The sequence below is a fragment of the Nyctereutes procyonoides genome, unplaced genomic scaffold (assembly GCF_905146905.1).
Source record: "Nyctereutes procyonoides isolate TBG_1078 unplaced genomic scaffold, NYPRO_anot_genome, whole genome shotgun sequence".
Taxonomy (NCBI): Eukaryota; Metazoa; Chordata; class Mammalia; order Carnivora; family Canidae; genus Nyctereutes; species Nyctereutes procyonoides.
The window spans coordinates 60634072-60661822 of NW_026575049.1; the positions used below are offsets into that span (position 1 = coordinate 60634072).

The following is a 27751-nucleotide window of genomic DNA, read 5'->3' on the forward strand; positions in this document are numbered from 1 at the left end:
TGCCGAAACACTTAAATAATGAGGTATACAGTCTTGGGCCTCAAGACAACCAATTAGAAATAACCGAGTTAACCACTGCGATTGCCCAATGAAATCTCTTCCCTCCCCCAACACATAAAACACTCTAAATAACTAAGGTGGATTTGGAATCAGTATTTTAATTGAACATAACTTCAAAAATAACAATGACCATTGCATTAAAATAGTAAAACTATAAATTCATATCTTCTGACTCAATGATAAGCTAGTGAAAGCCAGAAAAAGGCAAAATAATACATTGCAGAAATCAACAAATTACCTAATTTCTATACTGTAAATTTCTAAGTTATTAATAAGATGAGGAGGTTACTCATTTTAGACTGGGGGAGACACACAAAATCAAAATATGTAACATACAATATTTAACTTTGGATAAATTTATTGTAAAAATGAGGATAAAAATTACACATATGATAAAAAGGATGTTTCCAAATAACAGGTCTCTTAAGTATGAAAGCACTATTCATAATGATCTCCAATAAATGTAGGGATCTTAGAAATAGAGAATAATAGCTAACATATTTTGAGTGCTTATCTAGTGCCAGACCATGTGCTAAGACTTTAAATCTATTAAACCATTCAATTCTCAGATAAAAGTATATGATGAGTGGGGTAGTTCACACATAAGGAAACTCAGACATTGAGATGTTAAGTAATTCACCTGAGGTGAAATAGCTGGATGTGGCAGATCCGGGGACCAGAAAGGAAATCTGGCATCAGAGTCCCTTCTCTTAGACACCACACTGCACTACCACCCGGAAGATTTTATGGGAAACTAAGCTAAATAAGAAGTAGAAGAGAAAGGCCAATTGCATAGAAAAGATGTAAAAAAAAGAAAAAGAAAAGAAAAGAAAAGAAAAAAGAAAAGAAAGAAAAGATGAGAAACCATTATGGATAAACTCTGAGAAAGATTTTTAAATCAGACAAACTTTACAAATGATATTTTTTCAAACTCTCAAGACATTACTGTCATATGATCAGGAATTAAACCAGCAATCAGAGAAAAACAATACTGTGTGAGGAATTAAGTAAGACAAGGAGAGAGGAGACTGGGAGGAAGGAAAGCAGGGAGAAAGGGAAAAAAGAAAAGAGGGAGGCAGAGAGGAAGAGGAAGATAAGACCTGTTCTCCCAATAGCTAATTTTTAATGGCTATAGACTGTTCCTGAAGCAGTGGTGAGTAAAGATGATAAAGGTGAGGAGATGTGTAAGAAACAACAGGAAAACGATTTCACCAGAACAAAAGACAAATGTAACCCAAACAGGGTTTTCTTGTTGATGATAATATTTTATAAGTATATATTTATAATTATATAGCTATTATTAATAATCATTCAGGGTAGAAAACATAAATGTAAATTTGAAAATTGTTTAACCAATAACTACTTTCTATTGAAATAATTGTTTTAATAACTGAATTTACAAAATCATAATGTTTCTTAGGAAGGCAACTGGTATTAAAGCAGAAGAGAGTACATATAGCTTTAACACAAATATGAATATCTATCTGAAACTGACAGCAAATATAATCTTTGTGAGTACCGAGAAAGATCATCAAAAAATTTAATTAGAAAAAAAATTCTTGATCCCTGCTGCTATTATTACATATGCTTTCTGAACATTATAGGCAATGCAAAAGGATTAAAAACAGGAATTAGAGGTGTAATCAATGGGAGAACACAAAACTCTGTTTTTGTTATTCATAGATGGCATCTTTGTGATATAGAAAAACCAATAAAAGCAAATGAAAATTTATTATGTAAGAAAATGGCAAGATAAAAGATACACATAGGAAGATCCCTTCCCTCTCCATAATACCAATAACCAATTGGAAGAGATGGTAAGAATTCTTTTCAAAAACAATTTTTTCCACAGACAAATATGTTTACATGTATGTGTGTGTGTATATATATATATGTATATATATGTGTGCATCAGAAACAATACTTGAATAAAATTATTTTCCCCATAATCACCTTTTAGACACTTATTTTGCTTTTCTTTACAGTATCTATTATATGATTATAAAAACATAATCTCTACCCCCCCAGCAGGATAAAAGACTGCTAAGAGCAGGGTACTGCTTTTTCACTGCTGCTCTTAGTGGCTGCCATATAATGAACAATCAATAAATAATTGTGGTGGTAGTTGTTGTAGGAGGGGGAAAATCTGACAGATAAAAAGAGATTTGTTCATCATCATCCTAGCTGAATAATCTGAATATTGCAAAGATGCCAATCTAATATATTTAAGGAATAATTTATTTGAGTCTCAATGGATATATAGTTTTACAAACTAATAAAAATATTTTATTTCACAATTAGAAAAAGAATCAAGAAAGAATCACTAAGAATGTTCTGGAAGAGAGAAATCTGACACTTGCCCTAGAAGATTTTAAGGTAATGTTTTCATTGTGCCAAAATTAGCAGATAATCAATAGAATCAAATAAATAGCTATAAAACTGATCCTAGTTAAAATAAGAATTTGAAAAAACAAACAAACAAACAAATAAATAAATAAATAAAGAATTTGGCTAATGAAAAGGGAAACATCACAGAATAATAAGTGAAGATTTGCTCATTCAATAAATGGCATTAGAAAAAAATGGATATTGGCAAAAATACATATATTAAAATAAATTCTATGTATACTGAAAAATTAAACCTGATATTGATTGCCACATAACGTAAGAAGAAAAGCTAGGAGAGTACTTAACTACTGTGGAGTAGGGGAGTGGTTTCCACAGGTTCAAAAAGGCAGAAACACTATATCAAAAATACCTAAATATTAAGTAACAAAAAAGTAAGCTGGTAGAAACTTATTTTCATCAAATATAAAGGAAGAGTTACTATCCTCAGTATTTAAAAAAACTCTTACCAATGAATAAAATAAACATTATAACTTCGATAGAAATATGAGCCAACAATAGAAGCAAATAATTGCACACATTAAAAAATTCAAATATCCAATAAATACATGAAAAATTGCTCAGCAATGACATACTAATTTAATTTGAATAGTAAATGATTTATGGAATTATTAATATTCAGTGATGATGATGATATGGAGTGTGGGAAGCGGCCAGTAGTGTGCTTGTAAACCGGCTCTCTTAATGAAGTTCTCACATGAATACTGGTCAACATTTACATTTAATATTAAGTAAGACAAAAGTAAAAAAATGAAAAAAGGACAAAAGTCTAAATGTCACTTATTTTTCAAAAAAATAACTTCTTTGCTACATAGGATAATTGATTTCTTGAATAGCTGAAGAATTATTTTCTCAATGTTTAACACTATTCATGATATAAACACTACAGACATGACAAATTTTTAAAGTAAGCCTTTATTTTAAATTATTCATATTTTGTCTATTGCTTTGTTAAGGCTTACAAAGCAACAAAACAATAATTCAGGCCCTGGTTTGCAATGTTTGTTGCATAGATGTGTGAAATAATCTCACCAGCTTGATATCAATCTTTGAATGTGGAGTTGCTAAGAGATACACAGTAGCACATCAATGTATATATAGTACTTCCACCAAACAGATATACTATATATGAATATTAGAAAATGATGAGTTCTTATCATATTATGGGAAAAACTATATGTTGTATATAAATTTGAGAAAATTATATATGGTTTGATTTGAATTTTGTAAAATCTGTTGTGTGCATGAGTGCATGTTTTTGTCTATGTGGTTTTTTTCAGGTATGTGTAAATGTTCATATTTGTTCTATCTAGGTAGTACACTTACAGATGTTATTACAGATTATACTATGTTATTTCCATTTTTCCATTATTTTCCAAATCTTCTACAATTAGTACATATTTTTTTCTTTTGTTAATTTAAGTGTAATAATGAAGTACCTGAAAAGGCAGTTAAGAAAACGGTCTACCTATATTTGTAACAAAAATAATAAAATACTTAGGAATAACCTTAACCAAGGAGGTGAAAGACCTGTACCCTGAAAACTATAAAGTACTTATTAAAGAAACTGAAAGTGAAAAAAACAGTGGAAAGATATTCAATGCTCACAGGCTGGAAGAACCAATATTGTGAAATCATCCCTACTAACGAGAGCAATCTACAGGTTTATGCAATCCCTATTAAAATACCAATAGCATTTTTCAAAGAACTAGAACAAATAATCCTAAACTTTGTATGGAACCACAAAAGATCCCCAGTGAAAGCAATCTTGAGAAAGAAGAACAAAGTTGGGGTCTCACAATCCCAGACTTCAAGGTATAGTACAAAGCTGTAGTAACTGAAACAGTACGTTATTGGCACAAAGCTAGACACACAGATCATGCAATAGGATAGAAAGCCCAGAAATAAAGCCACGCTTCTATGGTCAATTCATCAGTGACAAAGGAGTCAAGAACATACAGTGGGGAAAAGATAGTTAAATGGTACTGGGAAAACTGAACAGCTCCATGAAGCTCGACCACTTTCTTATACCATATACAAAAATAAACTCAACATGGATGAAAGACCTAAATGTGAAACCTGAAGCCACAACACTCCTAGAAGAAAACATAGGCAGCGATTTCTTTGACACTAGCTGTAGAAACATTTTTCTAGATACATCTCCTCAGGCCAGGGAAACAAAAATAAAAATAAACCATTGGGACTACACTACAATTAGCACATACTTTTCAATCATATACTTTTTTTTTTTTTGCAGCTCTTCCAATGGAAGCAAAAAAGAATTAATTCCTATTAGAAATATTCTGCTTTATGTCTTCCAGGATTTAAGAAAGGGGGAAAGAAAGAAGACACACAAAAAAGTAGAATGTTGTTCAAAAGATCAAGTCTTCTGGAATTTGTACATTGTAGCTTAATTTTACACACCATAAACAGATTACAATTTCAATTTTAGTTCGATGTCCAGCCAGCAGAGACTCTAAATTCTTCCAAGCCGTATTCTTAGGCCCCCTACCAAATTAGAAATGTTCTTGAACTGCCAAATTGAGGTTCTTTCTCCTTAAACTGAACACTGCCTAACACATCATTATCACTGAGAATGATGCAGTGTGTATTTGAAATCTCTATTTCTACATACATTTTCCACATGCTGATTGTAGAGAATGTAGTAAGCCCCATTTGATTCATTAGTTCAGTAAAGAAGATGTTCAGAATTATTCCATGTAATTCATAGCACCTAAGAAAGCATATATTTTCATAATACTCTAAATCTATTGCTTACAGTAGTAACTCAAGCATATTATGACGTCTTTGCCATAGCACCGTCATTTTGAAAATTGTGCTTGTGCTGTTTCTTCATTGTAACTGGCCACCATAAGAACTGATTTAAAATGATATTAAAATAATTATTTTATTTTTATGTTCCCTTCTAGAAATCAGTAATCAGCAAGATTTGGTCAGGAATAACCTACTCTATATATTTATATTTTAGTTTTACCTCTAGACATTTCTTGCTTTTTAAATTAACTCTGCAAAAAGCAAATGATGACAGAGAATTGTGGCAGATGAGATTTTTATGAAATGATAAATGTGAGAGTAATGTCCCAAGCAGATAAAATTGGGCAAGATCACAAAGCTATAGTAATTAAAACAGTATGATGCTGGCTCAAATGGTAGACACAGATCAATGTAACAGGATAGAGAGCCCAAAAATAACCCACGATTATACGGTCAATTAATCTATGACAAAGGAGAGTCAAGACTATACAATAGGGAAAAGATAATTTTTTAAATAAATGTGTCAGGAAAACTGGACAGCTACATGCAAAAGAATAAAACTATACCACTATCTTATACTATACACAAAAAATATACTCAAAATAGATTTAAGACCTAAATGTGAGATTTAAAACCATAAACTCCTAGAAGAAAACGGAGGTAGTAATTTCTTTGACATCAGCTATAGAAACATTTTTCTAGATATTTCCTCAGGAAACCTACTGAATGGGAGAAGATATTTGAAAATGGTATATCCAGTAAAAGCTTAATAATCTAAAATGTATAAAGAATCTATACAACTCAACACCAAAAAATCTAATCTTATTTAAAAATGGGCAGAGGCCCTGAATAGACAATTTCCTAAAGAAGACATACAGATGGCTGACAGACACATGACAAGATGCTCAACACCACTAGTCATCAGGGAAATGAAACTCAAAACCACAGTGAATATAACACTGTTGTGTTAACTATACTGGAATTAAAATTAAAAACTTAGTACAAAAAAAAAACAATGGGATATCACTTCACAACAGTCAGAAAGTCTACAAAGATTCAAAAAAACAATTTCTTGGGTTTTTTTGAGTGGGCGAGGATGTGGAGAAAAGAGAACCCTTGTGTAGTGTTAATGGGAATATAAATTGGCATAGCCACTGTGGAAAACAGTATGGAGCTTCTTCAAAAAATTACAAATAGAAATGCCATTTGACCCAGTAATTTCATTACTGGGTATTTACCCAAGAAAACAAAAACACTAATTCAAAAAGATTATGCAGCTATGTTTATTGCAGCATTATTTACAATAGCCAAGATATGGAAACAGCCCAAGTGTCCATCAATAAATGAATAGATAAAGAAGATGTGGCATATAGTGGAATATGACTCAGCCATCAAAAAAAGAATGAGATCTTGCCATTTGCGACAACATGGATGGACTTAGAAGGTATTATGCTAAGTGAAAAAAGACAGAGACAAATATCATATGATTTTCACTTATATGCGGAATCTAAAAAAAAACAAACAAAAAACTGAACAGATTCTTAAATACAGAGCACAGCCTGGTGGTCGCTAGAGAGGAGGTGGGTGGGAAAATGAGTGAAACAGATAAAGGACTTTAAGAGGTACAAACTTCCAGTTATAAAATAGGTAAGCCACAGAGATGAAAAGTACAGTATCGGGAATATAATCAGTAATACTTTAATTATTTGTATGGTGACAGAGAGTGACTACACTTACCGTGGCAAACACTGAATAATGTGTAGAACTATCACTATCTTGCATATTGGAAATGAATACAATGCTGTCCGTCAACTACACGTCAATAATAAATTTTTAAAAAATTATGCAGGATCATTCTGGTGATATCTTTCTCCACTAAGCCTTTTATATCCTGTGATATTAGAGAAGGGCTCTGCCTACCTAAAAAACTAAGTTAATTTTGTCTGAAGTTAATAGATTTCTTTTTTAAAAAGTCAAGCTTGGTTATTTGGAACTAAATAAGTAAAATAGAATAAAATAGACAAAATGCAATACTGTGGCCAGAACTAATAGTTTTCTTGAAAGTTTAACATGCCCAATGAAAATTAAATATACCCAGGAATGCTAGAGTTTGAATCATCCTGGTTAATTCCATACCAATTATTTATTTCATAGCATTTTATAGCAGTGAGATGTGTTGACCACTAAATGTATGATCAAAAGTTAATTAAGTAAGTTTTCAAGTTAACAGATGACACAACAGCCAAAATGGACTGAAAAGGCATAAAGTTTAGTTCTGGTCATTTAATTGAGTAACATGTATGGGTGAGAAATTTGTTTTTTATGGATATTCATTTTTAAACTCCTGGTAAACAGAGAGACATCTAATTTATAAAATGTGAAGTCATCACATTTTAGCTTATACTACTTTTTGGAGCAGCAGCTTAATTTATTCCACTACTGGCTCGCTCAGGTCTGAGATAGAAAGAAAAAGGTGGGGTATGAAGAATTATGAAGTGACCCATCTCCCATGTTTCATGCTGTAGCAGACAAAAAAAATGAAGAAAGATTTAGAGAGAAGATGGGGAGTTCGACCAAACAATCAAAGTCCATGTTTAAGGAAGTGCAAGGAAGAAAAAGGAATACAAGAAAGGTTGTTTGTTCTTTTTTTAATTAAAAAAAAAATCATTCATAGGTAAAAGAATGAGAGAAGCAGCACCAGGTTTGAAGATGGAAAAGGAAAAGGATGAATAAAATTCCATAATTGACAAATTTGGAGTGCTGATGGAACACTGAAGTTGCAATGTCTAGAATGTGGCTGATAATTTGAGAGAGAATCTTGGGCAGATTCTAGAGTACAAGATATAAATAAGGGATGGATCCACTTAACACAGGTAAGTTGAAGCCTGTAGCTTTAAGAGTAATTACATAGGGCTTATAGAAGGAAGTACAAGGAGAGCCATTGTCCCAGCCATTCCACTTCTAAGAACTCATATTTTAGGCGCACCCCTATGGGTCTAAAATAACACATGCTATTATAGAGATATTTGTAATAACAATAGATTGGAAACAAGCTAAGTGTTCATCAGTAGGGGAATGGTTACATCAACCAGGGTATATCAACAAAATGAAATGTTAAGCAGCTACTGAAAAGCTGTATAGCATGCAAAGATCACCAGGATATATAGTTAAGAAACAAACATATGGTGCAGAATGGTGTATAAAGCTTGCCACCTTTTGTGTAAAAACATTTGGAAAAACAGAATATGTATTTTATTTACTTGCATGTAGAAAAAGAGAAACACTAGAAACACACAAAACTAATAAAGGTAGTCATTTTTAGCGGCAAGGAAAAATGGGGAAAATAGAGTGGGGAAAGGAACATTGTCAGCATAAACTTATAATATTGTTTTGATCTTTGAACCATGAGAATGTATTAACTCTTCAAAAATTTTTTTTTTCTTTAACTTATTAAAACAAAGAGATACATGGGGAGGGCAAGGATAGATTCCACTTGGATAAACATAAAAGGATGGGGGGGGGGAGGGAAGAGCATGTAGATGAGAGGAAGACCATACAAAGCTGAGAGATAAGAAAAAGACTGAGAAAATGAAATGTCAAAGGGGTAGTAGGTAGAGAATGTCAAGGGAGAAAAGGTGGTCAACTTCTTCAAATGCTGCCAAAGGGATGCAGTGGTGAGACTTAAAAGGCACCCAAGGACAAGCATTTGTTTCCCGGTGGGTGACGGTGCTGGTGCACTGCCCAGCACATCTCAGTCTCTCTGTTGTCTGTAGTGTGTAATTACTAAAGACATAACAGTAAGGCTCCCTTAGAACTGGACATTAGATCTCTCCCTTTTAATTAAAAATACCCCATTTCAAAGCTATAAAATCAAAGAACAAACATGACAGATTTTAAAATTATCCTTATAAATAATAAGATCTAGTATTCATTGTAACCTAAAATAAATAAATAAAGAACAAGACGTGTGCCTGGTTAAAGAAAAAAAAAGTTTCAAATGGACTTTTCCCTTGAAAAGAAGGCAGGATTTTTAGGAATAAAAGAAATAAACATTTGGGTGGAGTATTAAGGTCTCAAAGTTGATATAGTAATTTTAAGATAGAATCATCCTTGGAAAAGTGAATTACTATGTTGGCACAGTGGTTTAAAACAGAAGAGAAGAATTGCTGGAGATTTGAGGAAGCTCTGGATTTTTAAATGGTAAACTAAGGAAAGTGGGTCAATAAATCATGCTTGTTTTCTTTTTCTTTTTCTGAAAATTTCTAGGCAAATGCAGGCCTCCAAAAATTAAGGTTATTATGATTCCTCAATTGAATGATCTCCAATTTTTTATTTTAGTTCTACTAATTTTTTTAACTTACATTTTTAAAAAACTTTCTCAAGTTTTCTTGTGGCCAGTTTCCTTTTGGAAGTGCAAATCTAATGTGTGACCTCTCTTGAACATGTTTTATAAGGGGTGAAGATATTCACTAACTAAAAAAGGTACTACATAAAGCATTTCTTAATAAAGTAGTTTTCTAGGTAATCTTCCTTTTACATCAAAGTGAAATAGGATTATTCCAAGTCTACCTGCAAAGGTAGAGAGTTAAAAAACTGGGAAAGTATATAATATTTATCTTTACATTGTTAAGTTGCATTAATTGTATTTTCAAACTCAAGTTAGAATATTCATTTGGATTCCCTGAGCACTCTCATTTCTGAATTAAAAAAAAAATGACTTGAGGTGCCTGGGTGGCTCAGTTGGTTAAGCATCTGCCTTACTCAGGTCATGAGATCAAATCCCCATGTTGGGATCCCTGCTCAGTGAGGAGTCTGCTTCTCCTATATCCTCTGCCCCTCCCCTCTGTTCATGCCCTTTGTCTCCCTCTCTCTCAAATAAGTAAATAAATGAAATCTTGAAAAAAAAAAAGACTTGTTAGCTAGGCCTGTTCCCCACATAGATCACTCAGTTCAAAACTATTTACCAGGGCTGAAAAGCTCGGAAACTCCAAGTATATCCTATAATAAGTCTGGTTTGTTGTTTCTGCCTTTCTTTTAGTGTCTCCTTCTTCATATATCAATCATTTATTCATTCAATAGGTAGATAGGTAGATGTACTATGGAAACATATGGACATTCTCTTGTAATTTCTCAGTGAAATTAGATATATTGTTATCAGTTGAAGATGGGAGGGATCTGCTATAGATTTATAGAGAGAGATCTAAAACAGTCATCAAGAAAGTAAAAAAATGGTCTAAGAAAATGTAGTAGCATGAAGATCTCATTCAGATTAATAACAAATAGCACCCTCTCCATCCCCTTCCAATCTCTACTCATCACCTTCAGATGACCAATGTCCTTGCATTTGTCCTAACGGCCCCAGAGTTCTTCCCATGGAAGGCTCCTAAAGAGCAAATTAACTGGTCAGTAAGATAATCCTCACATAGGAGGATCTTACCTTACCTGGCACCTATTTACTTTTCCAGAATAGCTAATAATACATGGTTTACGTGACAGAAAATAAAAAAGTTGAACTGAATGTTTGGAAGATTTAGGTATTATGTAAGATGCTGAGTGGGAGATGCACTCCTTTTGAAATGGGCTTTAATTTATAACTGTGGGAAGTCATGCTTAACTATAGATATTGGGAAGATACTAAAGCAGCGTGGGGCAGGAGGGCTTCAGCTTCATGGAAGTAGCCATATTTTCCTCTATTCTTCCTATTAACAATAGTTAAAGCCCTAGACAACATGTAAAAAATAAACATAAGACTCGTAGAGAAGAAGACAGAATAAATGATGGCTTCCCCTTACCTAGGCCAGCAATAGCCATGTTGGGAGCTCAGACTTTGAGCCCTGTGGGGTAGGGGCAAGCTCCCTTCTTCCAACACCGGTATCAGTAAAGACCATATGGCCTAGAATTTGACATCCGCTTGAGGTAAGGAGAATTCAGACCACTCTTCAGTTCCTCAATGGAGAAGTGTCAGAGCCACGACAGGAGAATGCTATGACTTTCATCCAGCAATTATGATCCTCTTCCCACCACCCACTCTGTGTCAGTGGAGACAGCTGGAGGCAGTTAAGAAGAACTCAGCCCATCCCAGTCAGGAAAGTGGAGGCCTATGGAAAGCCAGAACTCTTACTCACACCCAGCAGTAATAAGGAGTACTACTCACCTTGGGTGTCAAAAAAAGGTGAGTAGGAAACCTGTATTCCTATGGAAACCTGGCTATAATGAGGTGACATTCCTATTCTCCTGCTGGAGCAGCGCTAGAGGAAGTCAGCTAAAAGAGAATATTTATTTATTAAACAATAAGGAATATTTATTTAAATAAAATGCAGACTCTCAGGATATAATAACTAAAATGCCAAAAACTCCATGAAAACCACTTACTCTGTTAAGAAACAGAGACATCAAACTGAATGAAAAGACAATAAATAGATGCTAACACAGAGGTGACAAGAGATTTTGAATTATTTGGCAAAGATTTAAATGTAATCATCATAAAAATGCTTAAATGAGCAATTATAAACACACATGAAATAATGAAGAAATAAAGACACAGCAAAGAAACAGAGAGGTTTTTCAAAAAGCGAAAAAAGAAGAACCAGATGAAAATTTTAAAATGAAAAAATATAGCAAATTTAAAAACTCAATATGGACTCAAGACAAAACGGAAGGAACAGGAGAAAGAATGATGAACTGAAAGATAATGCAATACAAATGACCCAATGTGAACAGAGAGAAAGTAAACTGAAATTTAAAAATGAACAGAACCTAAGGGGCCTATAGGGCTATAACAAAATATCTTATATTCATGTCATCAGAGTTCCAGAAGAAGAGGAGAAGAGTGAGGCTAAAAACTTCTCAAAAAAACAATGGCTGCAGATTTTGTAAATTTGGCAAAAGATATAGACCTACAGATTCAAAAAGGTACACAAACCCCTCATGGGATAAACCCAAAGGCATTCACACCAATACTCATGCTAGTGAAACTTTTAAAAACTAAAAGGAAAAATCTTGAAAGCAGCAAGAGAGAAATGGCACCTTAACCACGTAGGAAAAAAAAAAATATTCAAATGATAGGACTTACCATCAGAAACCAAAGAGGCCAGAAGGAACTTGCACAACTAGAAAAGCTAAAACAATTTTGAAAAAAAAAAAGAATAAATTATTCTATCTGATTTCCAGACGTATTATATAGCTACTACAGTAATCAAGATCTATGGTATTGGCAGACGATAGACACATAGATCAATGGACCTCATCAATAAGAAATACACCCACAGAAATATACCCAAATGATCTTTCAGGCTTTAATTACTTTTTAAATTAGTAAACTACTTCCTAGAGCAGTTTTACATTCACAGAAAAGCTGAGTGGAAAGTACAGAGTTCCCATATACCCCCTGTCTCCACACATGCACAACCTCCCCCGGTATCAACAACCTTGAGAACGCCTGAGTGTGCTTGAAAAGAATGTGTATTCTGTTGGATGGAGTATATGTGCCTGTTAGTTACATTCGGTCTAAAGTATGGTTCGAATCAAACATTGCCTTGCTGGTTTTCTGTCTGGATCTATCTATCTGTTGGAAGTGGGGTACTGATACCCCTTACTCGTATGGTATTGTCTATTTCTCCCGTCAAATTGGATAGTGTGTGCTTATGTATTTAGATTCTCCAATGTTGAGTGCATACATATTTCTGATTATTGCATATTCTTAATGAATTGACCCACTTATATAATGGCCATCTTTGTCTCCTGTTAACCATTATTGGCTTCAAATTCATTTTGTTTGATACAGACATGGCTACTTCTGCTCTCTTTTGGTTTCTACTTGCACAGAGTTTTTTGTTTTTTTTTTTTTTTTTTTTTTGTCATCTCTTCACTTTAAGCCTATGTGTGTTTTGAAAGCTAAAGTGAGTCTCTTCTAGGCAGCATATGGTTGGGTCTTTTTTTTTTTTAAATCTATTCAGCCACTTTATGCGTTTTGATTGGAGGATTCATTCCATTAACATTTAGCATTATTATTGATAGGTAAGGATTTACTAATGCCATTTTATTGTTTTCTGTTTTGTAGTTATCTTTTTCTTTTATTTCTTGCTGCGTTCCTTTGTCTTTTTTTTTTGTTGTTGTTGTTTTGTTTTTTGTTTGTTTGTTTTTTAAGTAGGCTCTGTCCCAGCGTGGAGTCCAACACAGGGCTTAAACTCATGACCTTGAAAGCAAGACCTAAGCTGAGATCAAGAGAGTCAGATGCTTAACCCTCATGCCCCATTGCTGCCTTCCTTTGTAAACTGATTATTTTCCATAGTGATGTGCTTTGATTCCTGTCTCTTTACCTTTTGTATATCTGTTGAAGATTTCTGCTTTGTGTAAAATTGTGTAGATTTTTTAAATTTGTTCTTTGCCTTGTAAGGTTTACATAAAATATCATATATATATAGGCATCAGTATATATATATATATATATATATATATAGTATATATACTGTGAGTTTATATATATATATATATATACTGATAACAATTTAACTTCAATGGTGTATAAAAACTTTGTCCTTTTATTCCCTCTTTTATATTTATATTGTTTTTATATTGTGTATTCATTAACAAATTGTTGAAGCTATAGCTATTTTTAATATTTTTGTCTTTTAACCTTTACACCAGAATTAAGTAGTTACATCACCATATGGTAGTATTAATGAATTCTGCAATTATTCTGTTTTTTTGTTCCATGGTAATGCTAAAACTTCTTAAGTGGACTCCAGAGGTTTCCCAGAACTGTTTTTGTTCATGCATAGAATGCTCTGTTCAATCATTGATCTTTGTGGGGGAAAAGGGAAGCTGGGTTCTCCACCACAATCTACAATTTCCTACTGTCATATCTTCAAGCTCAGATTTTTTTCTTAACCATGTCCAGACTGATAATGAGCCTATCAAAGGTGTTTTTCATTTCTGTTACAGTGCTTTTTCATCTACAGCACTTCTTTTTGATTCTTTCTTAGAATTCCTAATTCTGTTTATGTGATCCATATGTTCTTGCATGTTTTCTACACTTTCCATTAAAATCCTTAACATACTATTTATAGTTTTTTTAAATTTCCGAGTCTGATAATTCCAAGGGTTTTTCCATTTCTGCCACTTCTTGTTCTGATTCTTGTTCAGTATTTTTACATGGTGTTTTTTGACATTTGTATAGACTTGTAATTTTTTATTGGAAGGTGGATATGATGCACTAGAAGGAAATGCAGTGAATAAGCCTTTGGTAATTTAGTGGTAAGGCATTAGGAGAAGTATTCTATAGTCCTATAATTAGGTATCAGTCTCTTGGTGAGCCTGTGCCCCTGGAGCCCATGAATTTCACAGGTGCTTTCCTTTTTTTTTTTTTTTTTTTTTCATTTCTTATATAGGACGGCTAACTGGGCCTGGATTTGGTATTTTCTTTACTTCATGTAGAAAGCCACAGAGAGCTAGAATGGGTTTTTCCCTGGTCAGGAAGACTCAGATAAAACCCTAGTACTATCTGGTAAAATAATTTCTCCTGAGGTCAGGTTTTGTTAAAGAGAAGGGAATGCTCTGGTATATTTCAAAATGGTTCCTTTTCCCCTTCCCTTTCTGGAAGCTTTGGGGGATTCTTCTCCAATATTTTCTGTGAGAACCTAGTAGAGCTCTTGGAGGTAAAACTCACAAATGTGTTTCTATCCTGCCCCCCAACTTCCATGACTGGGTCAACCTGAAGTTTTTAACTTTCAGAGTTGTCTACACTGAGCTTCCAGCAATTTGCCAATTACAGCTCAGGCGTTCCTACACTGACATCAGTTCCTGGAGAAGTTTCTGCTCATGAGTTTCTGTTCTGGAAAGTGTGACTCTCTGTATCTACACACATATCTGTTTCCAATTCGGGGGGTATCAGTTTGTCCTACAACCTCACTTATATGATGGATCTAAGAAGAGTTAAATATTTTGAGTTTGTTCAGCTTTGTTAGTATGGAGCAGTGACTTGTAAGCTCTTCAAATGAAACTGGAATTCTCAACTAATTTTTGACAAAGGTACAAAGCATTCAGTAGATACAAGGGAACCTTTCAACAAATGGTTCTGGGGAAATTAGACGATCATTGTAAAAACATGAGCCTTCATACTACAAAGCTATAATAATCAAAACAGTATGGTAGTGGCATAAAAATAGACACATAGATCAATGAAACAGAATAGAGTCCAGAACTCAAGCAACACTTAATATGGTCAGTTAATCTTAGACAAAGGAGTTAGGAGTATGTAATGGGAAAAAAATAGTCTCTTCAATAAATAGAGATAGGAAAGCTGGACAGCTATATGCAAAAGAATGAAACTGAACCACTTTTCTTACACCATACACAAAAATAAACTCAAGTGGATTAAGGACCAAAATGTGAAACCCAAAACAAAACAAAACAAAACAAAAAGCACAGACAGTAACTTCTCTGACGTTGGCCATAGCAATGTTTTTCTAGATATGTCTCTTTGAGGCAAGGGAAACAAAAGAAAAAATAAACTATTGGGACTACATCAAAATAAAAAGCTTTTGCACAGCCAAGGAAACAATTAACAAAGCTAAAAGACAAAGTACTGAATGAGAGAAGGTATTTGCAAATCAATATCCAATAAAGGGTTAATATCCAAACTACATAGAGAACTTATGCAACTCAACACCAAGAGATAAATAATCCAATAAAAAAATGGGCAGAAGACATGAACAGGCATTTCTCCAAAGAAGACATACAGATGGCCAACAGACACATGAAAAGATGTTCAACACCACTCATCATCAGGGAAATGCAAATCAAAACCACAGTGAGTTGTCACTTCATACCAATCAGAATGGCTAAAATCAACAACACCAGAAACAACAGGTGGGTGTGGAGAGAAAGAAATGCTCATGTACTATTGGTGGGAATGCACTGGTATAGGCATTGCGGAAAATAGTATGGAGATTCCTCAAAAAAATAGAAAATAGAAATACCATATGATTCAGTAATTCCACTATTGGGTATTTAGTATTCAATGAAAATGAAAACACTAACTCAAAAAGATATATACACCTCTATGTTTTTGTAGCATTATTTACAATAGCCAAATTATGCAAGTAGACCAAGTATCCACTGCCAGGTGAATGGATAAAGTAAATGTGGTACGTGTGTGTGTGTGTATACATATATATGCACTCAGCCATAAAAAAGAATGTAATATTGCCATTTGCAACAAAATGGGTGAATCTAAAGGGTATCATGCTAAGTGAAATGAGATAGACAAATACCATACGATTTCACTTATATGGAATTTAAGAAACAAAACAAATGAACAAAGGGGAAAAAAGCAAAAGACAAACCAAGGAACAGGCTCTTATCTATATAGAACAAGCTGATGGTTTGAGGGAGTAGAGGGATGGGTGAAATAGACAATGGAAATTAAAGAGTACACACACTTATCATGATGAGCACTGAGTAAAGTATAGAATTGTTGTAACTTGAAACTATTATAGCACTGTATGTTAACTATACTGAAATTTTTTAAAAGTCCAGCTGGCAAAAAAAAATAAATTATATTAAATTAATAAAATGAGCTTATATCTCATACTTTATATAAAAAATAACTGAAAATAGGTCATAGAATTATATGTAAAATTATAAAATTCTAGGAAAAATACAGCAGAAAATCTTCAATATCTATGAATAAGTACATTTTTTTTACTTGACAGCAAAATCACTATCCATATAAGCAAAACTTAATTTGTTAGGCTCTACAAAAAACAAAACCTTTTAGTCTGTAAAATACCCAATCAAAAGGATAAAAAGACAAGCTATACACTGGGAAAGAATATTTGCAAATCATCTGATAAAGGTCCAATGATTAGAATATTTAAGAGAGTCTCAAAACTCAACATCAAAAAAATTCTATCAGAAAACGGGCGAAACTGACGAGGAGAATATACAGATGGCAAATGAACACATGAAAAGATGTTCAACATCATTAGCCACTAGGAAAATGCAAATTATACCACAATGAGATATTGCTGTATAATTGTCAAAGTAGCTAAAATAAAAAAATACTGACAACATCAAATGTTGGAGAGAATGTGGAGAAACTGTACCACTCATACAGTGCTGGTGAGAATGTGCAATGGTACAGCTGCCATGAAAAATAGTTCGTCATTTTCTTACAAAATTAAACTGCAGCTACCATATGACCTATCTGTAATTACACTGCTGGACAGATATCCCAGGAAAGTGAAAACTTCCATTACACAGAAAATTGTACAGAAATGTGCATTGTAGAAATATTTGAATAGTTCCAAACTGGACACAACCTCGATGTCCTTCATCGGGTAATGGTTAAACTGTGGTGTATCTGTACCATGAATATTAGTTAGCAATAAATATAAACAATTGGTGCCTACCTGAATAAATCTCCAGAGAATTATGCTGAATAAAAAAACCCCGATCCCATGATTCCGTATACACAGCATTCCTGAAATAACAGAATCAGAGAAAAAAATTTGTGATTTCCGGGCTCTAAGGCAGGGTGGGGACAGGAAATAAGTGGGTGTAGCTCTAAAACTGCAAGATGAAGAATCCTTGTGTTGATGGAAATCTCTGTATCTTGCCTGGATCAGTGTCAATGTCCTGGTTATCATACTCCGCTATCCTGGTTATCGTGTTCCGCTGTAGTTTCACCATATATTACTTTTGGAGTAAACTGAGTAACGAGTACACGTGATCTCATTATGTCTTTTCTTACAGCTGCACGTGAATCTACAGTCATCTTAAAATGAAAAGTTTAATTAAAAAAAGAAGCAAGGAAGGCACGCTGAAACCCAACCAGAGCAGACCAATGTATTAATAGCAAAAAAAAAAAAAAACAGCATAAAAAGAAAAAAAAAAAAAGCTTCCTTGGAGAATTCCAGTTAAAAAAAAATACTAAAACATTTCTTAATCAATCGCAAATTAATTCTGATTTCTTTGTGCAGGCCATGGAGAATCCGCAGCCCTGGCAAGGCCTCCTTCCTTTCCTTCTAGGCCTGCGCTGCCTTGCCCTGCGAGGGGACTCAGTGAGTTCGGTTTTTGAACAGGCCAACAGTTCCTCTGGATTCAAATTTTGACACGTCCTTTTAAGAGTGCAAGCAAGCTCCGTGGGCTTCCTCGTATTCCAGCATCTCCCTTGTAAAACAGCCAACAACACGGCCAAATCTATTGAGAGCATGCCCTTGTCAACCTTCTGAATTTATTGATATTTATATTTATGATACAAACGAGGTTTTTGAGAGCCTCCTTTTCTGCTGCCTGGTGTTTGCTTTCATAGGACAGAGACCAGACAATTGAGAGGGAAGGAGGCAGCACTTGTGCTGGATTTATTGGCACAGAACGCTGAAGAGCAAGCACACCACCAAATAGAGGATATTGATAAGGAGACTAAATTCATTTGAAATCACTAAAACTCAGTTAGGGGCATATTGTATTAAGTGAAATGCCATTACTGAAGGGCCCAGGGAGAGACTGTATGCCAAGTCATGAGAGCTTTTCAGCTCACTGGAAGGCAGCCATTGCACCCACGCACTACATTTGATGGTTTGGAAGTACAGATAATTTCTGCATAGATCATAAAGGGACTTGAAAATGGCTCAGTCCCTAGGAGCACAGGCATGGGCTGAATTGTCCCCGAGTGAGAGCATTCAAGAGAGGATCCCCGTGCAGTAAAAACATGCACTGAGTGGGTATGAATCCCAACTTCCCCTAAAGGCTCCCTCGTGATTGTGGTACATTAGTGTGTTTTAAAAACTCCACACTAAGGACCATCAGTTGATTCTGGGATTTTTTTTTTTTTTTCCAAAGCATCTTTTCCAAGAGAGGAAGGCAACAGAACTCTGGTTTATGTAATACACTTGAACCATTTTTAGTTAGTTTCAGAAAGTTCCCTCAGCCGAAGGAAGTTCTCTAGCAGGTTGTGACAGCAGTTTGGGGTCTCTTCTCACTGCAGGAGAGAGCTTGCTACCCGCCACCGCAAGTTGGAGGAGATTCAGAAAATCTGTTTTCTTCTAAGCAGCCTCCTAGCACTTTCCCCGCAGGTTGTTTGAGTTTTCCTCGCTTGATGTCGCTTGCACCGTTCTTGCACCCCTAATCCTGGGGAGCAAGGACCCACGGTAAACACGAGTCCATTTCAGTGATGCGTATAGACCTTGTTCAGGTTATTCAGACTAAGGAGGCCCCTTATCTAACAAGCACCAGAGCAGACTTTTTGAAAACACTTTTCACCCGTGACAACAGTGGCCTGGTTTTGTCCTCACCAACGATGGAATAAATGCAGTATCTCATGTCACCTACCTCCATGTCTCATTTATGCCAAATTCTTCTGGGCTTGGGCATTGTAAGATGGGCTTTGCACTAGGATTTTATTCCAGCACACACACCTAGAAGAGCGCCGCTCTGAAAAGGGAGGAAAGGCTTCTCTTTCCTGTAAATCTCTGTAGTGACCAGAGGAGAAACAAATTGTCTTTGCTGTGCTATTTCACCTGACCTCTCCTATAAGGTAAGCAGAAGAAATTGCCCTTTGAACCTGTAGAGGGTATGTTGCAAGTCACCAGGACAATGCCGAAGTGCCACGAGATGACTCAGGTAGTCAGCAAACAGAACACATCTCTGGTTGGAGGAAGATCAAGGGTTATTTACTGCCCACTGAGAGTTTCCACCTAAAAGTAAGCTTGTTTTGTCTTTAAAGATACTGAAGATGATGCAAGGTCCTAATGGAATCAGGAACACCCGGGATGCCTGGGTGGCTCAGTGGTTGGACGTCTACCTTTGGCTCAGGGTGTGACCCCGGAGTTCTGGGATCTAGTCCCGCATCGGGCTCCCTGTGGGGGGAGCCTGCATCCCCCTCTGCCTGTCTCTCTGCCCCTCTCTCTCTCTCTGTCTCTCACGAATAAATAAATTAATTAATTTAAAAAAAGAACACCCTAGAAGATATTCATATTTCCAGCACCAAGCACACATTTTGTTCTCTGTGGCCACAAATGCACATGGTGGGCCTTTTGGCAGCATGATCCTATTTTTTTTCTTTATACCTCCAAAGCCCCAAAATAAACTTTATTCTACAGAACTGAGCTGCCAAGGGAAAAAAAAAATGGATTAGAAACTGTAAATGCTTGTAAGATTATCAGAGACATGGCCTGCAAGCATGTGTTTTAATATATCAAATCATAGCAAATGTATCAATTTTGAAATACTAAATCCATATTCATTAATTAGAAAGAGTTAGTTTAAGGAAGAAGATGGATCTCTTGGAAAAAAATAAAAAAAATTAAATGCTTAGAACATGAATGCTCCCATATATTCCTCTAATTTATGCTCTATGTGACATCTGAGTGGTCTTTCACCATTTAGATGTGATCATATCACTTTCTCGGCAAAACTTTAAACGTGGCACACTTCCTTCAGGAAAAAAAGCTAAATTCCTTTGAATGGTACCTCTACTTCTCTCTCGGGGTCTCATTTCTGTCTTGCTTGGCCATTCCTTTCTAGATCTTTCCCTGTCACATCCTGATGGTCCAGTAAGACCAAATGACTGAAACACACCATCTCCTCTTTGGCCTCTGTGTTTCTGCATTAGCCTAGAAAGGCCTTCCTAAAACTTCTCTTTATTCTTTACAACCAGAGTCTCCGTGTATTCCCCTTCTGGAAGCCTTCCCTATTGTTCCCAGCTGACTCTCAGGGTGTGACATGTCCCTGTTGGAATTTGTGCACACATACATGGTTGTCATTACAAATACTTGTTGGCATATCTGTTTCCCAACTAGATTATAAGCTTTCTATGGGAAGAAACCACGTATTGTCATCTTTGTCTCTTCAGCACCCCCTACTAAAGCGAGTGGTAAGGTCACAAAGAATTCTGTTGAATGTGTGAATGAATATATGAATCAATCAATTAGCGACAGTAGCTATAAAGAGAATAAACCTGCAGTTTCAAACACAAATCAGCAAAATAAAAACAGAGAAAACAAGAGAAGACAAATGCCTAATTTCGTCTCTTAGTGGTTTGTTTCAGGAGGCATAGGTGGAGTGCTCAGAGCTGATGGCATGATGCTCTTCCTTGCCACCACGAACCATCTTCAAATATTCTCAGAGGTACAATGGAATAGTCCTCCTCCTTACCATCACTGTATATTTTATCAACATTATATTCTTCTTTTGTTCAAAATCTGCCCACTCACTAAGACAAAGTAAAAGAAATTCTTACATATATCAGTTCATGATTCAAAGAATACCACTTTTTCTGGGGTCTTGAGGTCCTTATTTTATAGAAGCAAAATAAACAGGAGTCTAACAGCAGATCCAAGGAGATCTGCAGGTCCAGATACGTGCTCCTGTCAGCCTTTAAAATAAAGTACTGTTTCAATATGATAGCTGCATATTTGAGTCCTTGGGAGTACACCTTGGGAAGAGACCTGTGTCTGATCCAGGCAAGCACATTCTACAGCAAAATGATGGGGAGATATTAGTCCTTCCAAATCCTCTTTTTCATTCTCATAGATGGATTATTCACGGTCCCCATGAATGAAAGCCTGTTTATTGAAATATTTATTTAATGGTAGTACTCTCAGACACAGTATTAACACCTACCTCACAGTGATATTGGTAGGTATGTAAGATACTATTTATAAAGGGTCTGATTTCTTTCTTAGGATGATATGGGTTAAGATTTTTAAATGTTGAGGATGTGGCTGAGCAGGACTATATTAATAATTGGACTGGCCACAGAGTAAAGGGTGCTGGATATGTGGATTTTCTAGTTAGCTAAATGTTGTGGTTTCTAAGACAGCACGGTGATTAGGAGTAAATTCGAGCCCTAGACTCCTTGGGTTCAAAACTGGGCTCCCCCACTTCTCAACTTGGATAACTTTATTAATCTTTCTGGAACCTCAGTCTTCATTTTAAAAAGAAGATGATGAAACCATCTATATCCAAGGCTATGATAAGTCATATCGAGCTTAAAACAAAAAAGAAAACTGTGTGCCCCTGTACACATTATAAAGTGTCCTCCCCTATTTTAACCAAGTGGAAAAAGAAAAAGTTAATAGAAGTTCTACAATCCAAAAAGCATGACGATACTTAAAGTTTCACATTGTCCAATCTGTCAGCTCATCATTGTCAACCCTCATAAGCCCACACAGGAAGAGGACACATCGGCCCCATGGCCAGAACCTCAGGCTGATTGGAAATTACTGTTCCCGTTGCACAATAATGCAAGGTCATAAAACAATAAACAATAGCCTGTCTTTATTTAAAATTTTGATATTTTGTTCATTCCAACTTTTTTGCATGAGTTTTTATTTTTTAAAATACTTCATCACAATGTCGCACATCTTGACTACTAAATTCTTTGGTATTGCTTACATTTTTTTTGTACTGACCTGACCCTATCTCATATGTTGTTGTGAAAAGTAAATGAAATAATAAATGTAAAGCCCTAAGGACCATACCCCACACATACTTAGTGTTCAGTAGTGTTAGTATGAACATTGTTTTGAATAAGGTTACATGCTTATGGGACACAGATTTTGAACTCTTTGGCATTAATCGTTTGTGAGGCAATCTTCTCAGTATGCCCTTATTATTCCTTAATTCTCTTGAGTTCTGTTAATTAACAAGCACCAAACTGACTATATCAATTCACTGGATGTCCTGTTATATATTCTTTATACAGAATCAGGACACAAATATCTTAATTTCTACTTTTTGTCTTTCTGAACAAACCAGCCATTTGTTTTTTGTTTTGTTTTGTTTTGTATATATTTTTTATTGGAGTTTGATTTGCCAACATATAGCATATCACCCAGTGCTTATCTCGTCAAGTGCCCCCCTCAGCGCCCGTCACCCAGTCACCCCAACCCCCAGTCCACCTCCCTTTCTGCCACCCCTTGTTCGTTTCCCAGAGTTAGGTGTCTCTTATGTTCTGCCTCCCTCACTGATATTTCCCACTCGTTTTCTCTCCTTTCTCCTTTATTCCCTTTCATTATTTTTTATATTCCCCAAAGGAATGAGACCATATAATGTTTGTCCTTTTCCGATTGACTTACTTCACTATTTGCTTCAATGTGGATGCAACTGGAAGGTATTATGCTGAGTGAAGCAAGCCAGCAATTTGGATTGAAGAGGCTAGCCAATTCAGTCTGACACTCAAGCCCATGCTTTCTCACTGAATTGGTCATTTATATGAGTTGATTGATCTGCCCATTGAGTCATAACAGTTGAGCCAGATACTCATGCAGATTTAGTGGTATGGCTAACACCTGCATTGTGAGCTAAGTCAAGGTGGGCCCCTTGGAAACATAGATATTTGAAGACTGTTCTTTCCTATCACGTTGCTCTTTGTTTTGTCACAAAGTGACATCTGTGACAGTCCTACCCCAACTTGAACATATGTTATCCCTATAAGCAATGCACTCTACTCTTCTGAAGCCCTCTGAAACCAATCTGTCCCACCAGATCATGATGTAGATTACACCTAGGAATATGACACAGAAGGTATGTTGAAAAAGTGCTTCCAAGAGTGACCTTGTCAAAATATATCTGCGCTCTCATAAAATTCAGATACATGAAGTGCATGAAAAATAAGCAAAAAAGTAAACACACTCCAAAGAAAACTTAGCCGATGTTATTTTAAGTTGAGTGATATTTTGGAAGGGTTAAGCATTCCTACAACTAATATATGATTGAGAGGACTCCACTTTAGGAACTGTGTGAGAATATTATAAACCAAGCTCACACAATATTAAAATAAGTTAAAATATATGCAAAATTTATGAGAGAATGTCAGGTGTAATGCTTGATAAAGTAAGCTTAATGCTTAAGAAATTTATCTTCAGGCTGAAAAAGCCAACTCTTGCAGTTCTGAGTTAGAGTATAATTTTAGAAACTCTTTTCTGTAAAGTCATTCTTTTATTAATGAGATCAACTCTAGGTGAACTGAAAGAGGTAACTTCCTAAAGCATCCAGGAGGACAAACAAGATCCACGAAAGCACTGGGAAGTTAGCATGCCATGTTAAAAAAAAAAATGCTGGAAGTCAGCTTCATACTATTCTTTCTAGGGGAAAAAGGTGAAAAATCTGTCCTCAGAAAAATCTTTTGATTTGTATCCATTCAGTCCATCTTTTTTTCTGTTTGAGGCATTGCTGAAACTTCTGAATAAATAAAGTGTTTGGGGCAAGTGGAAGCTGTGCATTACTTTAGAAGCTTCTCCTCCGTTTTGGGTGTGCCATGTTGTTACACTGAGGGACACCCTATTATCAGGCTGGACTTCAGTAACGTACCACCAAGAAGTCCAGAGAGCAGATTTCCATTGGCTAACTTGTCACATCCTGCAGCTCACAGCTGAAATAATGCTATGGATCAGCAAGGCAATGAATGAAGGAGGAAATCTGCATATTACACAGTGCCTCTGCAGGATGACTCAGTCTATCTCTCATTTGTAACCCAAATGTCCTTCCTTCACAAAGCAGGCTGGGATGAACTCAATCAACCAGGGTAAATGATTGACAGCCAACACTGCTGAATCATCCAGCAAAGATTAGGAATGAACATCACACATTTAAATTTGTGAAATCACGCCATTTTCAGGAATTTTAAGATGACCTTAAGATCTAGGCCTTTGGCACACTACTCAAAAGCTGGAATCTGGTGTGTACCTTTTTCTAATGGGCCCAAGTGATGAGAAGGTTCTGGGAGCTCAGGGTTTTCATGCACTATGCACTTGAAAACAGTCGCTTTGCAAATATCCCAATTCCTGATTTTCGTCTCTATGTGCTCAGTTTTTCTAAACAAACATGGAATCCTGAAGCAAAATTGGAGACATAAGAAATTGTCTAAGTGATTGATTTTATATCTGTCACATCTCTTTTCAGTAGCTTCTTCAATTCTGCAACCCAATACCAACAACTCGAAATAAAACACACACACACACACACACACACACACAAACAAACAAAAACAAAAACAGAAAACACAACAAAACAACCCAAACACAAAGACGAAAGAAATGGTTTGGTTAACCTTTACTATAATGGTTCAACTCTTTTCTGGCATTACTTGGTGATTCAATAAAGGATCACCACTACCGTAGAGTGGTGTTCCTGGTGACACAGCATCACAAGATACTTGGCATGGTAATCCTGCCTGTGAAATTCAAATAGAGCCAATTAACTTGTTCATAGCTGTTCCACATCTCTTATTACCTGACATAATTATTTTAAAAGCTATCGTATCAAAGAACAGCATCATTTGCAAGACACCAGCTTCAGATTAGCTTCTCTTGCTCTGAAGTCAACCATCCTCTCTCCTTTTTTCTCCTTGTATTGTTTTATGTCTCTGTCCAACTCCTCCTTTCCCATCCTTCTTTCATTTCCATTCTCTCCAAATTTACTTTAAAAAATATTGTAAGATATTATCTTATGCTGGAGTTTAATTTCTTAAAAACCATTCTAAATCCCTCTTGTAAAATGAAGGTGATCAATAAATTGTCTGCTTGCCAATTTTAAAAAATGAAAGGTTCAAAATGGAAGAAAATAGCTGTGAAAGGGTGACTGCAGGCGCCAGAGTTTAGATGATGGAAGGCAAATCTCTCTACTTATGGAGGAAGAAATCTGTAGATGGATCTCTACATCCCACGGAATTAGCTGAAGCTCTTACATCGATATTAGGTATTGAATCTGACCTTCTTTGAGGAATACTTTATGGAATGGACAGTTGACATTATTTCAGGTCATATGGGTTACAAGGTAGCATACTTACTGTAAGCATTAAAGCCTTCTGGAGAAGGAAATGGGCAGCCTCAGAGAATAACAGCTCTCAATATTCATGGCCAGAGGCCAGAATGTCAGAAAGAAAGTGATCACCTACTTTTTCCGCAGTGACTGCCCCCCAATGGGGAATGGAAAGTCTCTTCGATATTCACTATGCAGAGTCAAGGAGTGTGGCTGGTTCTGGGTTTTGTACTGGGGCTAGCTCTATGGACACTCATTACAAGGTTATTACTATCATTATGGTGGACAATGCAATAATATTTTAAATGAGCCAAATTTGGCTCCCAGCTATTCATGAGCTACTCTTACAGGCCTTAGGGAAAATGGCTTATGAGTGCAAGGAAATGGAATCTGGCGCACATCCCATTGCTTCCTCTACTTACAAATCAAAAAGAGCCTCTGTGAAGAATATCCATAGTTCTGGTTCTCCTGAACTCTGATGATGAGATACGTCCTTCACGGATAGCTCTATTGGCCCAACTGCAGAACTGGTTTGGGACACACACAATCTAAAACAAGTGGAGTTAGTTACCCAAACTCTTCATGAACCCTTTCTAATGCATTTCTCTGACATCCTGCCTGTCTTCCCCTGATGCATTTTCTCATGCACCACTTTACATCTTATGAAGAAGAAAACACTTCTTGAAGTCATGAAGTCAACATGTGCCAAAGTATGTTTGCTGGGATAGTGGTCCTTCAAAATGTCCTGCCATAAAAGGATTTTTGGAAAAGTCTTTCTCTTTTGGAGAGTCATAGTATACATGAGTATGTTACAGGCTTTGAGTTGCTTTAGAGAGGAAGGGCACAAGTTTAATTGTAATGTGGGACCCCTATTTTGGGCATTAGATACAATACCTCTTAGAATTATTATTGTTATAGAGAATTAAATAAAGATTCAAGTTTTAGGGGTTCCACATAGAGAGTAATGTTTAACTTTGAGAGTGCCATAAGGAGATTAGCTGTATTTCAAAACTAAACTATACCATTGAAAATTTAGATGAAATAAAGAGTCTTTCAAAACTTTGTCCACAAAAGCTGGCATTCAAAATGTAAACTTAAAAAAAAAAAACCGTAAAGGTATTCGTTTCTTTGAAGACACAATTAATTCTATACAAGACACAAGGTATCTGTTAAAGGAAAACTTTTGGCATCATGGGGTAGAATGATGTTCTTTAGGTAGTTTTAACATCTACAACTCATAATAATAATTTAGTGTATGAAACATGGCAAATTGTCCCTAGCTCAGGAGACAACTTTGCTGTGGGTTGGATGACTTCTAGAAAACACAGCTAAGTTTTAGAAATTATTTTGTGTTTATTCCAAATGTGAGCAATTACACCAATTAACTCTGTTTAGGATATGTACACTTTCAACTTCAAAATGGAAATTTCTTTTCAACCAAATTCCTGGTAACTTTCAGTCCTGATGTAATGGTGAGCCAATTGATTTTTAACCAATTTAAAAATAGGATTCCAGCAAAAACACTTTGTGCATATAACCATCTGCACAAAGATGCCCTGGCAATTATTAGCTTGGTCTCCCTCTGCAGAATTCCTGGGGAAGCATGTTCTGCAGTCAACTAACCTTTTTTGTTAAGAAGCACTCAGTGCCGCAGAGAGAAATTTAACAGGTTACTCCATTCATAGACTTTAGACAGCTTATGTACAGGGAGTGAAGGCTTCTAGGCTAGTCTTGTTTTTCTACT

The 27751-nt window shown here is 35.6% G+C and overlaps 1 long non-coding RNA gene across 2 annotated transcripts in view; it reads right to left on the minus strand.

Moving 5' to 3' along the window:
* LOC129511745 (uncharacterized) overlaps nucleotides 1–27751 on the minus strand; it is a 56057-nt gene that overhangs the window by 9684 nt on the left and 18622 nt on the right. The window contains exons 3-4 of one of the 2 annotated variants that reach the window (XR_008664898.1): nucleotides 17655–17725; nucleotides 12313–12359 (exon numbers count right to left, since the gene is read on the minus strand). This is a non-coding gene — a long non-coding RNA (uncharacterized LOC129511745). Of the gene's footprint in view, nucleotides 1–12312; nucleotides 12360–17654; nucleotides 17726–27751 lie in introns of those variants that run through there. The other variant, XR_008664897.1, reaches the window with a different exon arrangement.